General features: G+C 52.3%; 1 protein-coding gene across 1 annotated transcript in view; it reads left to right on the forward strand.

Moving 5' to 3' along the window:
- Positions 1 to 979: 979 nt before the first annotated feature.
- B4GALT3 (beta-1,4-galactosyltransferase 3) overlaps positions 980 to 18,075 on the forward strand; it is a 57,955-nt gene continuing 40,859 nt past the window's right edge. Inside the window, exon 1 of the mRNA XM_083167399.1 lies at positions 980 to 1,096. The gene's annotated coding sequence lies outside the window, so the exon portion shown is untranslated. The remainder of the gene's footprint in view (positions 1,097 to 18,075) is intronic.

Here is an 18,075-nt window from a genome sequence, read left to right on the forward strand (position 1 = left end):
ATATCGCTGAGAGATATTAGACCAGTACACTGAGCGATATATCGCTGAGAGATATTAGACCAGCACACTGAGCGATATATCGCTGAGAGATATTAGACCAGTACACTGAGCGATATATCGCTGAGAGATATTAGACCAGTACACCGAGCGATATATCGCTGAGAGATATTAGACCAGTACACCGAGTGATATATCGCTGAGAGATATTAGACCTAAACACTGAGTGATATATCGCTGAGAGATATTAGACCAGTACACTGAGCGATATATCGCTGAGAGATATTAGACCAGTACACTGAGTGATATATCGCTGAGAGATATTAGACCAGTACACTGAGCGATATATCGCTGAGAGATATTAGACCAGCACACTGAGCGATATATCGCTGAGAGATATTAGACCAGCACACTGAGCGATATATCGCTGAGAGATATTAGACCAGTACACTGAGCGATATATCGCTGAGAGATATTAGACCAGCACACTGAGCGATATATCGCTGAGAGATATTAGACCAGTACACTGAGCGATATATCGCTGAGAGAGATTAGACCAGTACACTGAGTGATATATTGCTGATAGATATATCGCTGAGAGATATTAGAACAGTACACTGACCGATATATCGCTGAGAGATATTAGACCAGTACACTGACCGATATATCGCTGAGAGATATTAGACCAGTACACTGAGCGATATATCACTGAGAGATATAAGCCAAAATTGCTCAGTGACCGTGTGTACCGTGTGTACACAACTGATGTCACTGTTTTTCTTGTGTATGAGTGTAAGAGAGAGAGTGAGAGCATTGCACAGAGTGTGAGCTGACATCAGGAGGAGGAGGAGCAGTGTCAGGAGGGGACGAGGAGGAGGGATGTGAGGCAGCAGCAGCAGCAGCCATCACACACTCACAGGGAGGGGGAGGAGGAGGAGGAGGAGGAGGAGGAGGAGGAGGAGGAGGAGGAGGAGGAGGAGGAGGAGGAGGAGGAGGAGGAGGAGGAGAGGGAGAACCTCTGGTGCCATGACAGAGACATCCTGATCTTATACAGCGGCCGCCTGGAGCTCAGGGATCAGCCAGCTGCAGCAGCACAGAGGTAAGCAGCCGGCTCTTGCACACACTGCTCCCGCCCTGGTAGCCCTGTGCCCCCCCCTGGTGCTGCCCCCTATCCTCTGCATCATGCAGCCTGTTGCTGCCGCCGGACAGAGTGCAAGCTCTGCTGCTCAGGCACCGGTGTCCTTGTAACCATAGCAATGGTTAAGCACTGCACAGTGCTGTTGGGGTGTATAGGTGTACGGGGCCCTTGTGGGGTGTGCAGGGTCCTGGTAATGTGTATAGGGCCCTGGTGAGGTGTGTAGGTGAGATCACAGCAATGCTCTGCTCTCCCCATCCATATATATTACACACCGCTTCCATTGCTCTCAGGTAGTGTACCATATACAGGAGGTATACAGGACAGGTGTGCGTAGCATAGTACAGGGCAGGTGTGCGTACCATAGTACAGGGCAGGTGTGCGTACCACAGGGCAGGTGTGTGTACCATAGTACAGGGCAGGTGTGCGTAGCGTAGTACAGGGCAGGTGTGCGTACCATAGTACAGGGCAGGTGTGCGTGCCATAGTACAGGGCAGGTGTGCGTACCATAGTACAGGGCAGGCGTGCGTACCATAGTACAGGGCAGGCGTGCGTACCATAGTACAGGGCAGGCGTGCGTACCACAGGGCAGGTGTGCGTACCATAGTACAGGGCAGGTGTGCGTACCACAGGGCAGGTGTGTGTACCATAGTACAGGGCAGGTGTGCGTACCACAGTACAGGGCAGGTGTGCGTACCACAGTACAGGGCAGGTGTGCGTACCACAGTACAGGGCAGGTGTGCGTACCACAGTACAGGGCAGGTGTGCGTACCACAGTACAGGGCAGGTGTGCGTACCACAGTACAGGGCAGGTGTGCGTACCATAGAACAGGGCAGGCGTGCGTACCATAGTACAGGGCAGGCGTGCGTACCGTAGTACAGGGCAGGCGTGCGTACCGTAGTACAGGGCAGGTGTGCGTACCGTAGTACAGGGCAGGTGTGCGTACCATAGTACCGGGCAGGTGTGCGTAGCATAGTACAGGGCAGGTGTGCGTACCACAGGGCAGGTGTGCGTACCATAGTACAGGGCAGGTGTGCGTACCATAGTACAGGGCAGGTGTGCGTACCATAGTACAGGGCAGGTGTGCGTACCACAGGGCAGGTGTGCGTACAGGGAGTGTACTGTATACAGGACAGGTGCATTACAGCATACAGGGCAGGTGAGTGTACTGTATACAGGACAGGTAGATTACAGAGTACAGGGCAGGTGAGTGTACTGTATACAGGACAGGTACATTACAGCATACAGGGGAGGTGCATTACAGCATACAGGGCAGGTGAATGTACTGTATACTGGGCAGGTGCATTACAGAGCAGGTGAGTGTACTGTATACAGGACAGGTACATTACAGAGTACAGGGCAGGTGAGTGTACCGTATATGGGGCATGTGCAGTACAGCGTACAGAGCAGGTGCATTACAGCATACAGTGGAGGTGCATTACAGCATACAGTGGAGGTGAGTGTACTGTATACAGGACAGGTAGATTACAGAGTACAGGGCAGGTGAGTGTACTGTATACAGGACAGGTGCATTACAGCATACAGGACAGGTGCATTACAGCATACAGGGCAGGTGAGTGTACCATATATGGCGGTGGGGTGAGGCAGGTGAGGTACAGCTTTCCTGTCATACTAGCGCATATGCCGGCGTTTTGAATTGATAAAGTATGTCAAACATACAAATAATTTATAAAACAATACTTATTTTTATTATTCTAATCATTTTTATAGTCAGAACTCTGGAGTAGAAAGTCTATGGCAGGTGAGGCAGTGCCTCACCTACAGTGCCTCACCTACAGTGCCTCACCTACAGTGCCTCACCTGCACTGCCTCACCTACAGTGCCTCACCTGGCTGCCTTTTCTGCACATCTCTTATGAAAACTCAGTGAATCTCCAGCAGTGTATACTGCTGCACATGTGTATACTGCTGGTATGTACCCCATGGCTCATATATTGTGTGCAAATCTGACTCAGGTACTTGCCAGGGACTCTTGAGCCATTTACCTCACCAAACGTCCATGGTATATGGGGCAGGTGCATTACAGAGTACAGATCACAGAGCAGGTGGGTGTACTGTATACAGGAAAGGTGAAGTACAGTATGCAGAGCAGGTGAGTGTACTGTATACAGATCAGGTACATTACAGCGTACAGGGCAGGTGAGTGTACTGTATACAGATCAGGTACATTACAGCGTACAGGGCAGGTGTGCGTACCGTAGTACAGGGCAGGTGTGCGTACCACAGTACAGGGCAGGTGTGCGTAACCACAGTACAGGGCAGGTGTGCGTACCACAGTACAGGGCAGGTGTGCGTACCGTATACAGGGCAGGCGTGCGTACCATAGTACAGGGCAGGTGTGCGTACCATAGTACAGGGCAGGTGTGCGTAACCACAGTACAGGGCAGGTGTGCGTACCACAGTACAGGGCAGGTGTGCGTACCGTATACAGGGCAGGCGTGCGTACCATAGTACAGGGCAGGCGTGCGTAGCATAGTACAGGGCAGGTGTGCGTACCACAGTACAGGGCAGGTGTGCGTACCATAGTACAGGGCAGGCGTGCGTACCGTAGTACAGGGCAGGCGAGCGTACCGTAGTACAGGGCAGGCGAGCGTACCGTAGTACAGGGCAGGCGAGCGTACCGTAGTACAGGGCAGGTGTGCGTACCGTATACGGGACAGGTGCAGTGCAGGTGATTGTACCATTTACGGGGTAGGTGCAGAGCAGGTGAGTGCACAGTATTCAGGAAAGGTGCATTACAGTGTACAGGGCAGGTTAGTGTACCGAATACGGGGCATGTGCAGTACAGTGTACAGAGCAGGTGATTGTACGGTATACAGGGCAGGTTAGTGTACTGTATTCAGGACAGTTGCATTACAGCGAACAGGGCAGGTGAGTGTACCGTATATGAGGCAGGTGCATTACAGTGTACAGGGAAGGTGAGTGTACCGTATATGGGGCAGGTGCAGTACAGTACAGTGTACAGGGCAGGTGAGTGGACTGTATACAGGGGAGGTGAGTGTACTGTATACAGGGGAGGTGCATTACAGCGAACAGGGCAGATGAGTGTACCGTATAAGGGGCAGGTGCATGCACAGCATTCAGGACAGGTTCATTACAGCATACAGGGGAGGTGAGTGTACTGTATACTGGACAGGTGAAGTACAGGGCAGGTGAGTGTACCACAGTACAGGGCAGGTGTGCGTACCACAGTACAGGGCAGGTGTGCGTACCACAGTACAGGGCAGGTGTGCGTACCATAGTACAGGGCAGGTGTGCGTACTGTATACAGGGCAGGTGTGCGTACCACAGTACAGGGCAGGTGTGCGTACCACAGTACAGGGCAGGTGTGCGCACCACAGTACAGGGCAGGTGTGCGTACCACAGTACAGGGCAGGTGTGCGTACCACAGTACAGGGCAGGTGTGCGTACCACAGTACAGGGCAGGTGTGCGTACCACAGTACAGGGCAGGTGTGCGTACCACAGTACAGGGCAGGTGTGCGTACCATAGTACAGGGCAGGTGTGCGTACTGTATACAGGGCAGGTGTGCGTACCACAGTACAGGGCAGGTGTGCGTACCACAGTACAGGGCAGGTGTGCGCACCACAGTACAGGGCAGGTGTGCGCACCACAGTACAGGGCAGGTGTGCGTACCACAGTACAGGGCAGGTGTGCGTAACCACAGTACAGGGCAGGTGTGCGTACCACAGGGCAGGTGTGCGTACCACAGTACAGGGCAGGTGTGCGTACCACAGTACAGGGCAGGTGTGCGTACCGTATACAGGGCAGGCGTGCGTACCATAGTACAGGGCAGGTGTGCGTACCATAGTACAGGGCAGGTGTGCGTAACCACAGTACAGGGCAGGTGTGCGTACCACAGTACAGGGCAGGCGTGCGTACCGTATACAGGGCAGGCGTGCGTACCATAGTACAGGGCAGGCGTGCGTAGCATAGTACAGGGCAGGTGTGCGTACCACAGTACAGGGCAGGCGTGCGTACCATAGTACAGGGCAGGCGTGCGTACCGTAGTACAGGGCAGGCGAGCGTACCGTAGTACAGGGCAGGCGAGCGTACCGTAGTACAGGGCAGGCGAGCGTACCGTAGTACAGGGCAGGTGTGCGTACCGTATACGGGACAGGTGCAGTGCAGGTGATTGTACCATTTACGGGGTAGGTGCAGAGCAGGTGAGTGCACAGTATTCAGGAAAGGTGCATTACAGTGTACAGGGCAGGTTAGTGTACCGAATACGGGGCATGTGCAGTACAGTGTACAGAGCAGGTGATTGTACGGTATACAGGGCAGGTTAGTGTACTGTATTCAGGACAGTTGCATTACAGCGAACAGGGCAGGTGAGTGTACCGTATATGAGGCAGGTGCATTACAGTGTACAGGGAAGGTGAGTGTACCGTATATGGGGCAGGTGCAGTACAGTACAGTGTACAGGGCAGGTGAGTGGACTGTATACAGGGGAGGTGAGTGTACTGTATACAGGGGAGGTGCATTACAGCGAACAGGGCAGATGAGTGTACCGTATAAGGGGCAGGTGCATGCACAGCATACAGGGGAGGTGAGTGTACTGTATACAGGACAGGTGAAGTACAGGGCAGGTGAGTGTACTGTATACAGGACAGGTACATTAAAAAGTACAGGGCAGGTGAGTGTACCGTATATGGGGCAGGTGCAGTACAGTGTATAGAGCAGGTGAGTGTACTGTATACAGGGCAGGTGCAGTACAGAGCAGGTGAGTGTACTGTATACAGGACAGGTACATTACAGAGTACAGGGCAGGTGAGTGTACCGTATATGGGGCATGTGCAGTACAGTGTACAGGGGATGTGCATTACAGCATACAGTGGAGGTGAGTGTACTGTATACAGGACAGGTAGATTACAGAGTACAGGGCAGGTGAGTGTACTGTATACAGGACAGGTAGATTACAGAGTACAGGGCAGGTGAGTGTACTGTATACAGGACAGGTGCATTACAGCATACAGGGCAGGTGAGTGTACTGTATACAGGACAGGTGCATTACAGCATACAGGGCAGGTGAGTGTACTGTATACAGGACAGGTAGATTACAGAGTACAGGGCAGGTGAGTGTACTGTATACAGGACAGGTAGATTACAGAGTACAGGGCAGGTGAGTGTACTGTATACAGGACAGGTGCATTACAGCATACAGGGCAGGTGAGTGTACTGTATACAGGACAGGTGCATTACAGCATACAGGGCAGGTGAGTGTACTGTATACAGGACAGGTAGATTACAGAGTACAGGGCAGGTGAGTGTACTGTATACAGGACAGGTAGATTACAGAGTACAGGGCAGGTGAGTGTACTGTATACTGGGCAGGTGCAGTACAGTGTATAGAGCAGGTGAGTGCACTGTATACAGGACAGGTACATTACAGAGTACAGGGCAGGTGAGTGTACTGTATACAGGACAGGTGCATTACAGCATACAGGGCAGGTGAGTGTACCGTATACAGGACAGGTGCATTACAGCATACAGGGGAGGTGCATTACAGCATACAGGGCAGGTGAGTGTACCATATATGGCGGTGGGGTGAGGCAGGTGAGGCACAGCTTTCCTGTCATACTAGCGCATATGCCGGCGTTTTGAATTGATAAAGTATGTCAAACATACAAATAATTTATAAAACAATACTTATTTTTATTATTCTAATCATTTTTATAGTCAGAACTCTGGAGTAGAAAGTCTATGGCAGGTGAGGCAGTGCCTCACCTACAGTGCCTCACCTACAGTGCCTCACCTGGCTGCCTTTTCTGCACATCTCTTATGAAAACTCAGTGAATCTCCAGCAGTGTATACTGCTGCACATGTGTATACTGCTGGTATGTACCCCATGGCTCATATATTGTGTGCAAATCTGACTCAGGTACTTGCCAGGGACTCTTGAGCCATTTACCTCACCAAACGTCCATGGTATATGGGGCAGGTGCATTACAGAGTACAGATCACAGAGCAGGTGGGTGTACTGTATACAGGACAGGTGAAGTACAGTATGCAGAGCAGGTGAGTGTACTGTATACAGATCAGGTACATTACAGCGTACAGGGCAGGTGAGTGTACTGTATACAGATCAGGTACATTACAGCGTACAGGGCAGGTGAATGTACCGTATATGGGGCAGGTGAGTGTACTGTATACAGATCAGGTACATTACAGCGTACAGGGCAGGTGAGTGTACTGTATACAGATCAGGTACATTACAGCATACAGGGCAGGTGAGTGTACTGTATACAGATCAGGTACATTACAGCGTACAGGGCAGGTGAGTGTACTGTATACAGATCAGGTACATTACAGCGTACAGGGCAGGTGAGTGTACTGTATACAGGACAGGTAGATTACAGAGTACAGGGCAGGTGAGTGTACCGTATATGGGGCAGGTGAGTGTACTGTATACAGATCAGGTACATTACAGCGTACAGGGCAGGTGAGTGTACCGTATATGGGGCAGGTGAGTGTACTGTATACAGATCAGGTACATTACAGAGCAGGTGAGTGTACTGTATACAGGACAGGTACATTACAGGTGAGTGTACCATATATGGGACAGGTGCAGTACAGTGTACAGAGCAGGTGAGTGCACTGTATACAGGGCAGGTACATTACAGAGTACAGAGCAGGTGAGTGTACCGTATACAGGACAGGTACATTACAGGTGAGTGTACCATATATGGGGCAGGTGCAGTACAGAGCAGGTGAGTGTACTGTATACAGGACAGGTGCAGTACAGAGCAGGTGAGTGTACTGTATACAGGACAGGTACATTACAGAGTACAGAGCAGGTGAGTGTACCGTATACAGGACAGGTACATTACAGGTGAGTGTACCATATATGGGGCAGGTGCAGTACAGAGCAGGTGAGTGTACTGTATACAGGACAGGTGCAGTACAGAGCAGGTGAGTGTACCATATATGGGGCAGGTGCAGTACAGAGCAGGTGAGTGTACTGTATACAGGACAGGTACATTACAGAGTACAGAGCAGGTGAGTGTACTGTATACAGGACAGGTACATTACAGGTGAGTGTACCATATATGGGGCAGGTGCAGTACAGAGCAGGTGAGTGTACTGTATACAGGACAGGTACATTACAGAGCAGGTGAGTGTACTGTATACAGGACAGGTACATTACAGGTGAGTGTACCATATATGGGGCAGGTGCAGTACAGAGCAGGTGAGTGTACCGTATACAGGACAGGTACATTACAGGTGAGTGTACCATATATGGGGCAGGTGCAGTACAGAGCAGGTGAGTGTACTGTATACAGGACAGGTGCAGTACAGAGCAGGTGAGTGTACCATATATGGGGCAGGTGCAGTACAGAGCAGGTGAGTGTACTGTATACAGGACAGGTACATTACAGGTGAGTGTACCATATATGGGGCAGGTGCAGTACAGGACAGGTGAGTGCACTGTATACAGGACAGGTACATTACAGAGTACAGAGCAGGTGAGTGTACCGTATACAGGACAGGTACATTACAGGTGAGTGTACCATATATGGGGCAGGTGCAGTACAGGACAGGTGAGTGTACTGTATACAGGACAGGACAATTTGAGTTATGTTAGTAGAGTAACGTGGCGCGTACTGATAGGATCTGCCTGGTTTATAACTATAGGGTTTCCCAAAGTTACCCTAGAGTGGACTGGAATATAAAATTGTGGGTGGTATAAATACTTTGGCGCTCCCTTTGGGTTTGAACTGATGTGAAGAATAGAACTAAAAATAAAAATAAAAAATAAATAAATAAAAATAAAATAATGAAAATAAAAATGGAAAGAAAAAAATATAATGTAGAACTTTCCTTGTTGTCGTTTCTGTTGTCCCTTGTTCTCCTTTTCAAACTGAAAAGGAGAACAAGGGACAGCAGAAAAGACAACAAGGAAAGTTCTACATTATATATTTTTTCTTTCCATTTTTATTATTTTATTTTTATTTATTTATTTTAATTTTTTTGTTCTATTCTTCACATCAGTTCAAACCCAAAGGGAGTGCCAAAGTATTTATACCACCCACAATTTTATATTCCTGTATACAGGACAGGTACATTACCGAGTACAGAGCAGGTGAGTGTACTGTATACAGGACAGGTGAAGTACAGGGCAGGTGAGTGTACTGTATACAGGGGAGGTGAGTGTACCGTATACAGGACAGGTGCAGTACAGTGTACAGAGCAGGTGAGTGTACCGTATACAGGACAGGTGCAGTACAGTGTACAGAGCAGGTGAGTGTACCGTATACAGGACAGGTGCAGTACAGGGCAGGTGAGTGTACTGTATACAGGACAGGTGCAGTACAGGGCAGGTGAGTGTACTGTATACAGGACAGGTGCAGTACAGGGCAGGTGAGTGTACTGTATACAGGACAGGTGCAGTACAGGGCAGGTGAGTGTACTGTATACAGGACAGGTGCAGTACAGAGCAGGTGAGTGTACTGTATACAGGACAGGTGCAGTACAGAGCAGGTGAGTGTACTGTATACAGGACAGGTGAAGTACAGGGCAGGTGAATGTACTGTATACTGGGCAGGTGCATTACAGAGCAGGTGAGTGTACTGTATACAGGACAGGTACATTACAGGGCAGGTGCAGTACAGAGCAGGTATACTCTTAGTTCTCATGAGCAGGGCCCACTTACCTCCTGTTCTTTTCCTTCTTTAACCTAATCAACCTCCAGACTTCCCTCTGTAGCATCTGATCCCCGGTGTTACGCCACCCTAATACTTATTGCAGTACCGTCTGTTGGTGCATATCGGTATATAACCTGTACTGCCACCGTTTCTTTGTGTTGCTTACTTGTTGATGAACTCTAACTGGGTGCTACGGGTAATAATTTACAATATACATCACTGGGGCGCTTAGAGTATAGTGTTCAGGCTGTTTTAGCAGGGCCCTGCCAGTTCACCCAGCACTGCACGAATGGGTAACATCTATACATATTAACCTGAGAGCTTTGTGGAAGCCCAGCACCTCTCCGTAGTGTCAGACACACCTCCACAGTGATGGTACAATCACGGTGACCACAGCACCCTGTCGGGCGGGATCACTGACAGTGTACAGCGCAGGTGACTGGTAATGGCAGAGACATGCACTAACAAGTAAGCTGCTTGCATATTCTAATATGATAATAATAATACTTGTATCACCGGCTTTTGACGTAGTAGCCTTAGCCAAATTTAATAATTTGGTACTTGATTCCTAGAACGGCGCCCACGATATTGATCTTGGGCATCGCAGGGAAAAAAATTGCGTTGGTCGCATCACATGCGTCCAAAAAATCGCATGCGATGTGACCGCCGCGATTACCGCGATTTTACATAGGGAACAATGTTAAATGGCCCACAGACCCCAAATAGCCACCCTGAAGTGTGAAATGGCCCCCCCAATTGTTAACACCACCCCACGATCAACGTCAACCCGAAGCGTGGCGAGCGGCGGCGGTACGCGTCCTCCGACCTTTTCATACCCCCACTATCCACGTCGGTGTGGAGTTGAGAATAGAAAGTGTGGCGAGCGCAGCGAGCCACCGAGCCCGAAGCGTGGCGAGCGCACGCGGATACCTTCACAGCTATACACGTCCCCTCGCAGGCTTCACAGGTATCCGCTCGCTTCGGGCTCGGTGGCTTGCTACACTTTCTATTCTCAACTCCACGCCGACGTGGATAGTGGGGGTATGAAAAGGTCTGAGGACGCGTACCGCCGCCCCTCGCGGGCTCGCTGCGCTCGCCACGCTTCGGGTTGACGTTGATGGTGAGGTGGCGTTAACAATTGGGGGGCTCATTTCACACTTCAGGGTGGCTATTTGAGGTCTGTGGGCATTAACATTGTTCCCTATGTAAAATCGGTATGCAATTTTTTTTGGCCGCATGCAATGCGACCTACGCGATTTACATTTTACCATGCATTTCTATGGAAAATCGCGGGCATCGCATCGGTCGCAACGCATGCCATTATAATGGCATTAATGCATTGATCAATTCATGAACTAAAACCCCATTATTTATTTAATTTATTATTTGAATGTTAAGGTGAGTTAGTTTGTTGTAGTGAGTGCTGGGCCCCCTGTGTTTGTATTTACTAGAGTGTGTGGTCACAGGCCACCGCACCCCATCATGGGAAGTGGGTGCTGTTTGCACCTCATTCTTAGGAATGGTGAGTGTGTTGGTACTTCTGTGTGTGTGTGTGTATATGTATGTATGTATGTATGTATGTATATGTGTATCTCTCTCTATATCTATATATATATATATATATATATATATATATATATATATATATATATATATATATATATATATATATATATATATTATATATTTTTTTTTTAACCGACTTGTCCTTTGCGATCCCAGTGGGCATGGAGGGAGAATGTAAGTGAGCCGTGCGCATTGAGCCATGCCAGGGGACATGGCAAACGAATATGGTGTCCATGTATACATTTACCAATAGGCCCCGAAAAATATGAAAAACGCGTGTTTACCTATCGTGTCGACCTAATAACCCCAATGCTATTCTTGTTATCAAATGATGAATGGCGATCCAGCCAATCCGCTCTAAACTGTCAATTAGCAAACACACGAGAGTATCTGATTGTTCGTCACCAGTCGCCGGTCCGGTTTGTGTTGGCAGATATGAGCGGTGTTTATTATTGTGCACACATTTTTACACTCTTAGAGAGGCTGGAAAGCCAGCCCCAAAGGCACGATCAACACACCCAGAATGTTCCGGAGCACATTACGGATTCTCCGGATTGTCTGGTACATGTACCCCATTAATTCCCCTCTCTGGGACCAGTCAGGGGGACGTTCCTGATTGAGTCTCTCCCAGGTACACAAGGGCATTGATGGTGGGCATCAGGATGGCATGCCTGTATGGTTGGTGTCAAATGATCACCTCTCACTAGGGAAGACTCCGCAGACGTTGTTGCCCAGTTGCTGTGTACGCTGCCTCCAGTCCTCCCTCCATGGTGCCTGGTCTGGTTGCTAGGGGCCGACGCTGTACAAAGCACTGTGTGTTTCCCAATATTGTCCCCCTCCCTTCCCTGGGGCTGTCAGCACACAACAGTTGTCATGGATCTGTGACAGCTGCTTCCATTGTCCACATTTCTATGTCCATTAAGCTATTATTTCAGGCCACTGAAGGTTCTAACCTTCCTTCCCAGAGACGGATTGGCCCCTCGCACATCAACACTAGCTGCGGCTTCACCCAACCGGATATACCGGGAGATTCCAGACTTGTTCTAGATAAACGTCTGGGGGGGGGAGTGTAGGGGCGTAACGGGCAGTAGATTATTGCATGCCGGCCATCCCCAGCTCCCAAACATCATTTGACATAGGGGGCTCCCATCAATCAATCCTTGGGCCCAGTATGGGGCGCTAGGGAGCCCACAGCCATGTCTTTAGTCCCTGGCACATGAGGTGCCCGGCTCGAAGCATGGCGAGCCAGGTGAGGGTACGCGGTACGCAAACTCCACGTGTTCAAATATACAGAGTGACATAAAAAAGTAATTTTTGTCCGCTGTCTACCTACTCATTGTTGTCGTTAGTACATTACATCCAATAATTCATAAGCGGATCTGGCTTATATGTGGGTGCCCACGTAATTACCACCCCGAAGCCACCATCCCGGGATGTTTCTGCTGTGTCGGGGTTATTGCGTAGCGTTCCTGATCGCTTACAGTAGTACTTATCAGCCCAGCGCCTATTGCCCCGTGTGTGACTATTGCTCTTGTGTCACCCGGACGGTGTCCGTAAGTCACCGTGTCACGGTTACGTCATTGTTTGTGTAGGGAGGTGAGATGCAGGGAGCAGTGGTTAGAGCGGGCCTTGTATGTGATGGAGAGGAGAAGTAGGGAGCAGTGGTTAGAGCGGGCCTTGTATGTGACGGAGAGGAGAAGTAGGGAGCGGTGGTTAGAGTGGGCATTGTATGTGACGGAGAGAAGTAGGGAGCGGTGGTTAGAGCGGGCCTTGTATGTGATGGAGAGGAGAAGTAGGGAGCGGTGGTGTTAGGGAGGAGAGAGGTAGGGAGCAGTGGCGTTAGGTAGGAGAGAGGTAGGGAGCAGTGGCGTTAGGGAGGAGAGAGGTAGGGAGCAGTGGCGTTAGGGAGGAGAGAGGTAGGGAGCAGTGGCGTTAGGGAGGAGAGAGGTAGGGAGCAGTGGCGTTAGGGAGGAGAGAGGTAGGGAGCAGTGGCGTTAGGGAGGAGAGAGGTAGGGAGCAGTGGCGTTAGGGAGCAGTGGCGTTAGGGAGCAGTGGCGTTAGGGAGGAGAGAGGTAGGGAGCAGTGGCGTTAGGGAGGAGAGAGGTAGGGAGCAGTGGCATTAGGGAGGAGAGAGGTAGGGAGCAGTGGCGTTAGGGAGGAGAGAGGTAGGGAGCAGTGGCATTAGGGGGGAGAGGTAGGGAGCAGTGGCGTTAGGGAGGAGAGATGTAGGGAGCAGTGGAGGCATTAGGGGGGAAAGATGTAGGGAGCAGTGGCATTAGTGAGAGGGGTAGGGAGCAGTGTAGTTAGGGGGGAGAGAGGTAGGGAGCAGTGGCATTAGGGGGGAGATGTAGGGAGTAGTGGAGTTAGGGAGGAGAGAGGTAGGGAGCAGTGGCGTTAGTGAGGAGAGAGGTAGGGAGCAGTGGCGTTAGGGAGGAGAGATGTAGGGAGCAGTGGCGTTAGTGAGAGGTAGGGAGCAGTGGCGTTAGGGAGAGAGGTAGGGAGGAGCAGTGGCGTTAGGGAGGAGAGAGGTAGGGAGCAGTGGCGTTAGTGAGAGAGGTAGGGAGCAGTGGCGTTAGGGAGGAGAGAGGTAGGGAGCAGTGGCGTTAGGGGGGAGAGAGGTAGGGAGCAGTGGCGTTAGGGGGGAGAGATGTAGGGAGCAGTGGCATTAGGGAGGAGAGATGTAGGGAGCAGTGGCGTTAGTGAGAGGTAGGGAGCAGTGGCGTTAGGGAGAGAGGTAGGGAGCAGTGGCGTTAGTGAGAGAGGTAGGGAGCAGTGGCGTTAGTGAGAGAGGTAGGGAGCAGTGGCGTTAGGGAGGAGAGAGGTAGGGAGCAGTGGCGTTAGGGGGGAGAGAGGTAGGGAGCAGTGGCGTTAGGGGGGAGAGATGTAGGGAGCAGTGGCGTTAGGGAGAGAGGTAGGGAGCAGTGGCGTTAGGGGGGAGAGGTAGGGAGCAGTGGCGTTAGGGAGGAGAGATGTAGGGAGCAGTGGCGTTAGGGAGGAGAGATGTAGGGAGCAGTGGCGTTAGTGAGAGGTAGGGAGCAGTGGCGTTAGGGAGAGAGGTAGGGAGCAGTGGCGTTAGTGAGAGAGGTAGGGAGCAGTGGCGTTAGGGAGGAGAGAGGTAGGGAGCAGTGGCGTTAGGGGGGAGAGAGGTAGGGAGCAGTGGCGTTAGGGGGGAGAGATGTAGGGAGCAGTGGCATTAGGGGGGAGAGATGTAGGGAGCAGTGGCGTTAGTGAGAGAGGTAGGGAGCAGTGGAGTTAGGGAGGATTGAGGTAGGGAGCTGTGGAGTTAGGGGGGAGAGAGGTAGGGAGCAGTGGCATTAGGGGGGAGAGATGTAGGGAGCAGTGGCGTTAGTGAGAGAGGTAGGGAGCAGTGGAGTTAGGGAGGATTGAGGTAGGGAGCTGTGGAGTTAGGGAGGAGAGATGTAGGGAGCAGTGGCGTTAGGGCGGAGAGAGGTAGGGAGCAGTGGCATTAGGGGGGAGAGAGGTAGGGAGCAGTGGCGTTAGTGAGAGAGGTAGGGAGCAGTGGCGTTAGTGAGAGAGGTAGGGAGCAGTGGCGTTAGTGAGAGAGGTAGGGAGCAGTGGCGTTAGTGAGAGAGGTAGGGAGCAGTGGCGTTAGTGAGAGAGGTAGGGAGCAGTGGCGTTAGTGAGAGAGGTAGGGAGCAGTGGCGTTAGGGGGGAGAGAGGTAGGGAGCAGTGGCGTTAGGGGGGGAGAGGTAGGGAGCAGTGGCGTTAGGGGGGAGAGAGGTAGGGAGCAGTGGCGTTAGGGGGGAGAGAGGTAGGGAGCAGTGGCGTTAGGGGGGAGAGAGGTAGGGAGCAGTGGCGTTAGTGAGAGAGGTAGAGAGCAGTGGCGTTAGTGAGAGAGGTAGGGAGCAGTGGCGTTAGGGGGGGGAGAGGTAGGGAGCAGTGGCGTTAGGGGGGAGAGAGGTAGGGAGCAGTGGCGTTAGTGAGAGAGGTAGAGAGCAGTGGCGTTAGTGAGAGAGGTAGGGAGCAGTGGCATTAGTGAAAGAAGTAGGGAGCAGTGGCGTTAGTGAGAGAGGTAGGGAGCAGTGGCGTTAGTGAAAGAAGTAGGGAGCAGTGGCGTTAGTGAGAGAGGTAGGGAGCAGTGGCGTTAGTGAGAGAGGTAGGGAACAGTGGCGTTAGGGAGGAGAGATGTAGGGAGCAGTGGCGTTAGTGAAAGAAGTAGGGAGCAGTGGCGTTAGTGAGAGAGGTAGGGAACAGTGGCGTTAGGGAGGAGAGAGGTAGGGAGCAGTGGCGTTAGTGAAAGAAGTAGGGAGCAGTGGCGTTAGTGAGAGAGGTAGGGAGCAGTGGCGTTAGTGAGAGAGGTAGGGAGCAGTGGCGTTAGTGAGAGAGGTAGGGAACAGTGGCGTTAGGGAGGAGAGATGTAGGGAGCAGTGGCGTTAGTGAGAGAGGTAGGGAGCAGTAGAGAGCAGGTAGGGCGCAGTGGCATTAGTGAGAGAGGTAGGGCGCAGTGGCGTTATTGAGAGAGGTAGGGCGCAGTGGCGTTAGTGAGAGAGGTAGGGAGCAGTGGCGTTAGTGAGAGAGGTAGGGAGCAGTGGCGTTAGTGAGAGAGGTAGGGAGCAGTGGCGTTAGTGAGAGAGGTAGGGAGCAGTGGCGTTAGTGAGAGAGGTAGGGAGCAGTGGCGTTATTGAGAGAGGTAGGGAGCAGTGGCATTAGTGAGAGAGGTAGGGAGCAGTGGCGTTAGTGAGAGGTAGGGAACAGTGGCGTTAGGGAGAGAGGTAGGGAGCAGTGGCGTTAGGGGGGAGAGGTAGGGAGCAGTGGCGTTAGTGAGAGAGGTAGGGAGCAGTGGCGTTAGGGAGAGAGGTAGGGAGCAGTGGCGTTAGGGAGGAGAGATGTAGGGAGCAGTGGCGTTAGGGAGAGAGGTAGGGAGCAGTGGCGTTAGGGGGGAGAGGTAGGGAGGAGCAGTGGCGTTAGGGAGAGAGGTAGGGAGCAGTGGCGTTAGTGAGAGAGGTAGGGAGCAGTGGCGTTAGTGAGAGAGGTAGGGAGCAGTGGCGTTAGGGAGAGAGGTAGGGAGCAGTGGCGTTAGGGGGGAGAGGTAGGGAGCAGTGGCGTTAGTGAGAGAGGTAGGGAGCAGTGGCGTTAGTGAGAGAGGTAGGGAGCAGTGGCGTTAGTGAGAGAGGTAGGGAGCAGTGGCGTTAGGGAGGAGAGATGTAGGGAGCAGTGGCGTTAGGGAGAGAGGTAGGGAGCAGTGGCGTTAGGGGGGAGAGGTAGGGAGGAGCAGTGGCGTTAGGGAGAGAGGTAGGGAGCAGTGGCGTTAGTGAGAGAGGTAGGGAGCAGTGGCGTTAGTGAGAGAGGTAGGGAGCAGTGGAGTTAGTGAGAGAGGTAGGGAGCAGTGGAGTTAGTGAGAGAGGTAGGGAGCAGTGGCGTTAGTGAGAGAGGTAGGGAGCAGTGGCGTTAGTGAGAGAGGTAGGGAGCAGTGGCGTTAGGGAGAGAGGTAGGGAGCAGTGGCGTTAGGGGGGAGAGGTAGGGAGCAGTGGCGTTAGTGAGAGAGGTAGGGAGCAGTGGCGTTAGTGAGAGAGGTAGGGAGCAGTGGCGTTAGTGAGAGAGGTAGGGAGCAGTGGCGTTAGGGAGGAGAGATGTAGGGAGCAGTGGCGTTAGGGGGGAGAGGTAGGGAGGAGCAGTGGCGTTAGGGAGAGAGGTAGGGAGCAGTGGCGTTAGTGAGAGAGGTAGGGAGCAGTGGCGTTAGTGAGAGAGGTAGGGAGCAGTGGAGTTAGTGAGAGAGGTAGGGAGCAGTGGAGTTAGTGAGAGAGGTAGGGAGCAGTGGCGTTAGTGAGAGAGGTAGGGAGCAGTGGCGTTAGGGGGGAGAGGTAGGGAGCAGTGGCGTTAGGGAGGAGAGAGGTAGGGAGCAGTGGCGTTAGGGAGGAGAGATGTAGGGAGCAGTGGCGTTAGTGAGAGAGGTAGGGAGCAGTGGCGTTAGGGAGAGAGGTAGGGAGCAGTGGCGTTAGGGAGAGAGGTAGGGAGCAGTGGCGTTAGTGAGAGAGGTAGGGAGCAGTGGAGTCAGGGAGAGGAGCAGGAATCTGTAGGGGAATGGGAGCCAGCAATAGTTTTCTAGAAGGGACCCAGCGTCCTGCTCCCAGTGCTGTGCTGACACTTTTTGTGTGATGTCATGGCGTCTCAGGGGCCGGGATGCAAGATGGTGTGATGTCATGGCGTCTCAGGGGCCAGGATGCATGATGGTGTGATGTGATAGCGTCTCAGGGGCCGGGATGCATGATGGTGTGATGTCATGGCGTCTCAGGGGCCGGGATGCATGATGGTGTGATGTGATGGCGTCTCAGGGGCCGGGATGCATGATGGTGTGATGTCATGGCGTCTCAGGGGCCGGGATGCATGATGGTGTGATGTCATGGCGTCTCAGGGGCCGGGATGCATGATGGTGTGATGTCATGGCGTCTCAGGGGCCGGGATGCATGATGGTGTGATGTCATGGCGTCTCAGGGGCCGGGATGCATGATGGTGTGATGTCATGGCGTCTCAGGGGCCGGGATGCATGATGGTGTGATGTCATGGCGTCTCAGGGGCCGGGATGCATGATGGTGTGATGTCATGGCGTCTCAGGGGCCGGGATGCATGATGGTGTGATGTCATGGCGTCTCAGGTGCCGGGATGCATGATGGTGTGATGTCATGGCGTCTCAGGGGCCGGGATGCATGATGGTGTGATGTCATGGCGTCTCAGGGGCCGGGATGCATGATGG

The sequence above is a fragment of the Crinia signifera genome, chromosome 12 (genome assembly GCF_055691185.1).
Source record: "Crinia signifera chromosome 12, ASM5569118v1, whole genome shotgun sequence".
Classification (NCBI taxonomy): domain Eukaryota; kingdom Metazoa; phylum Chordata; class Amphibia; order Anura; family Myobatrachidae; genus Crinia; species Crinia signifera.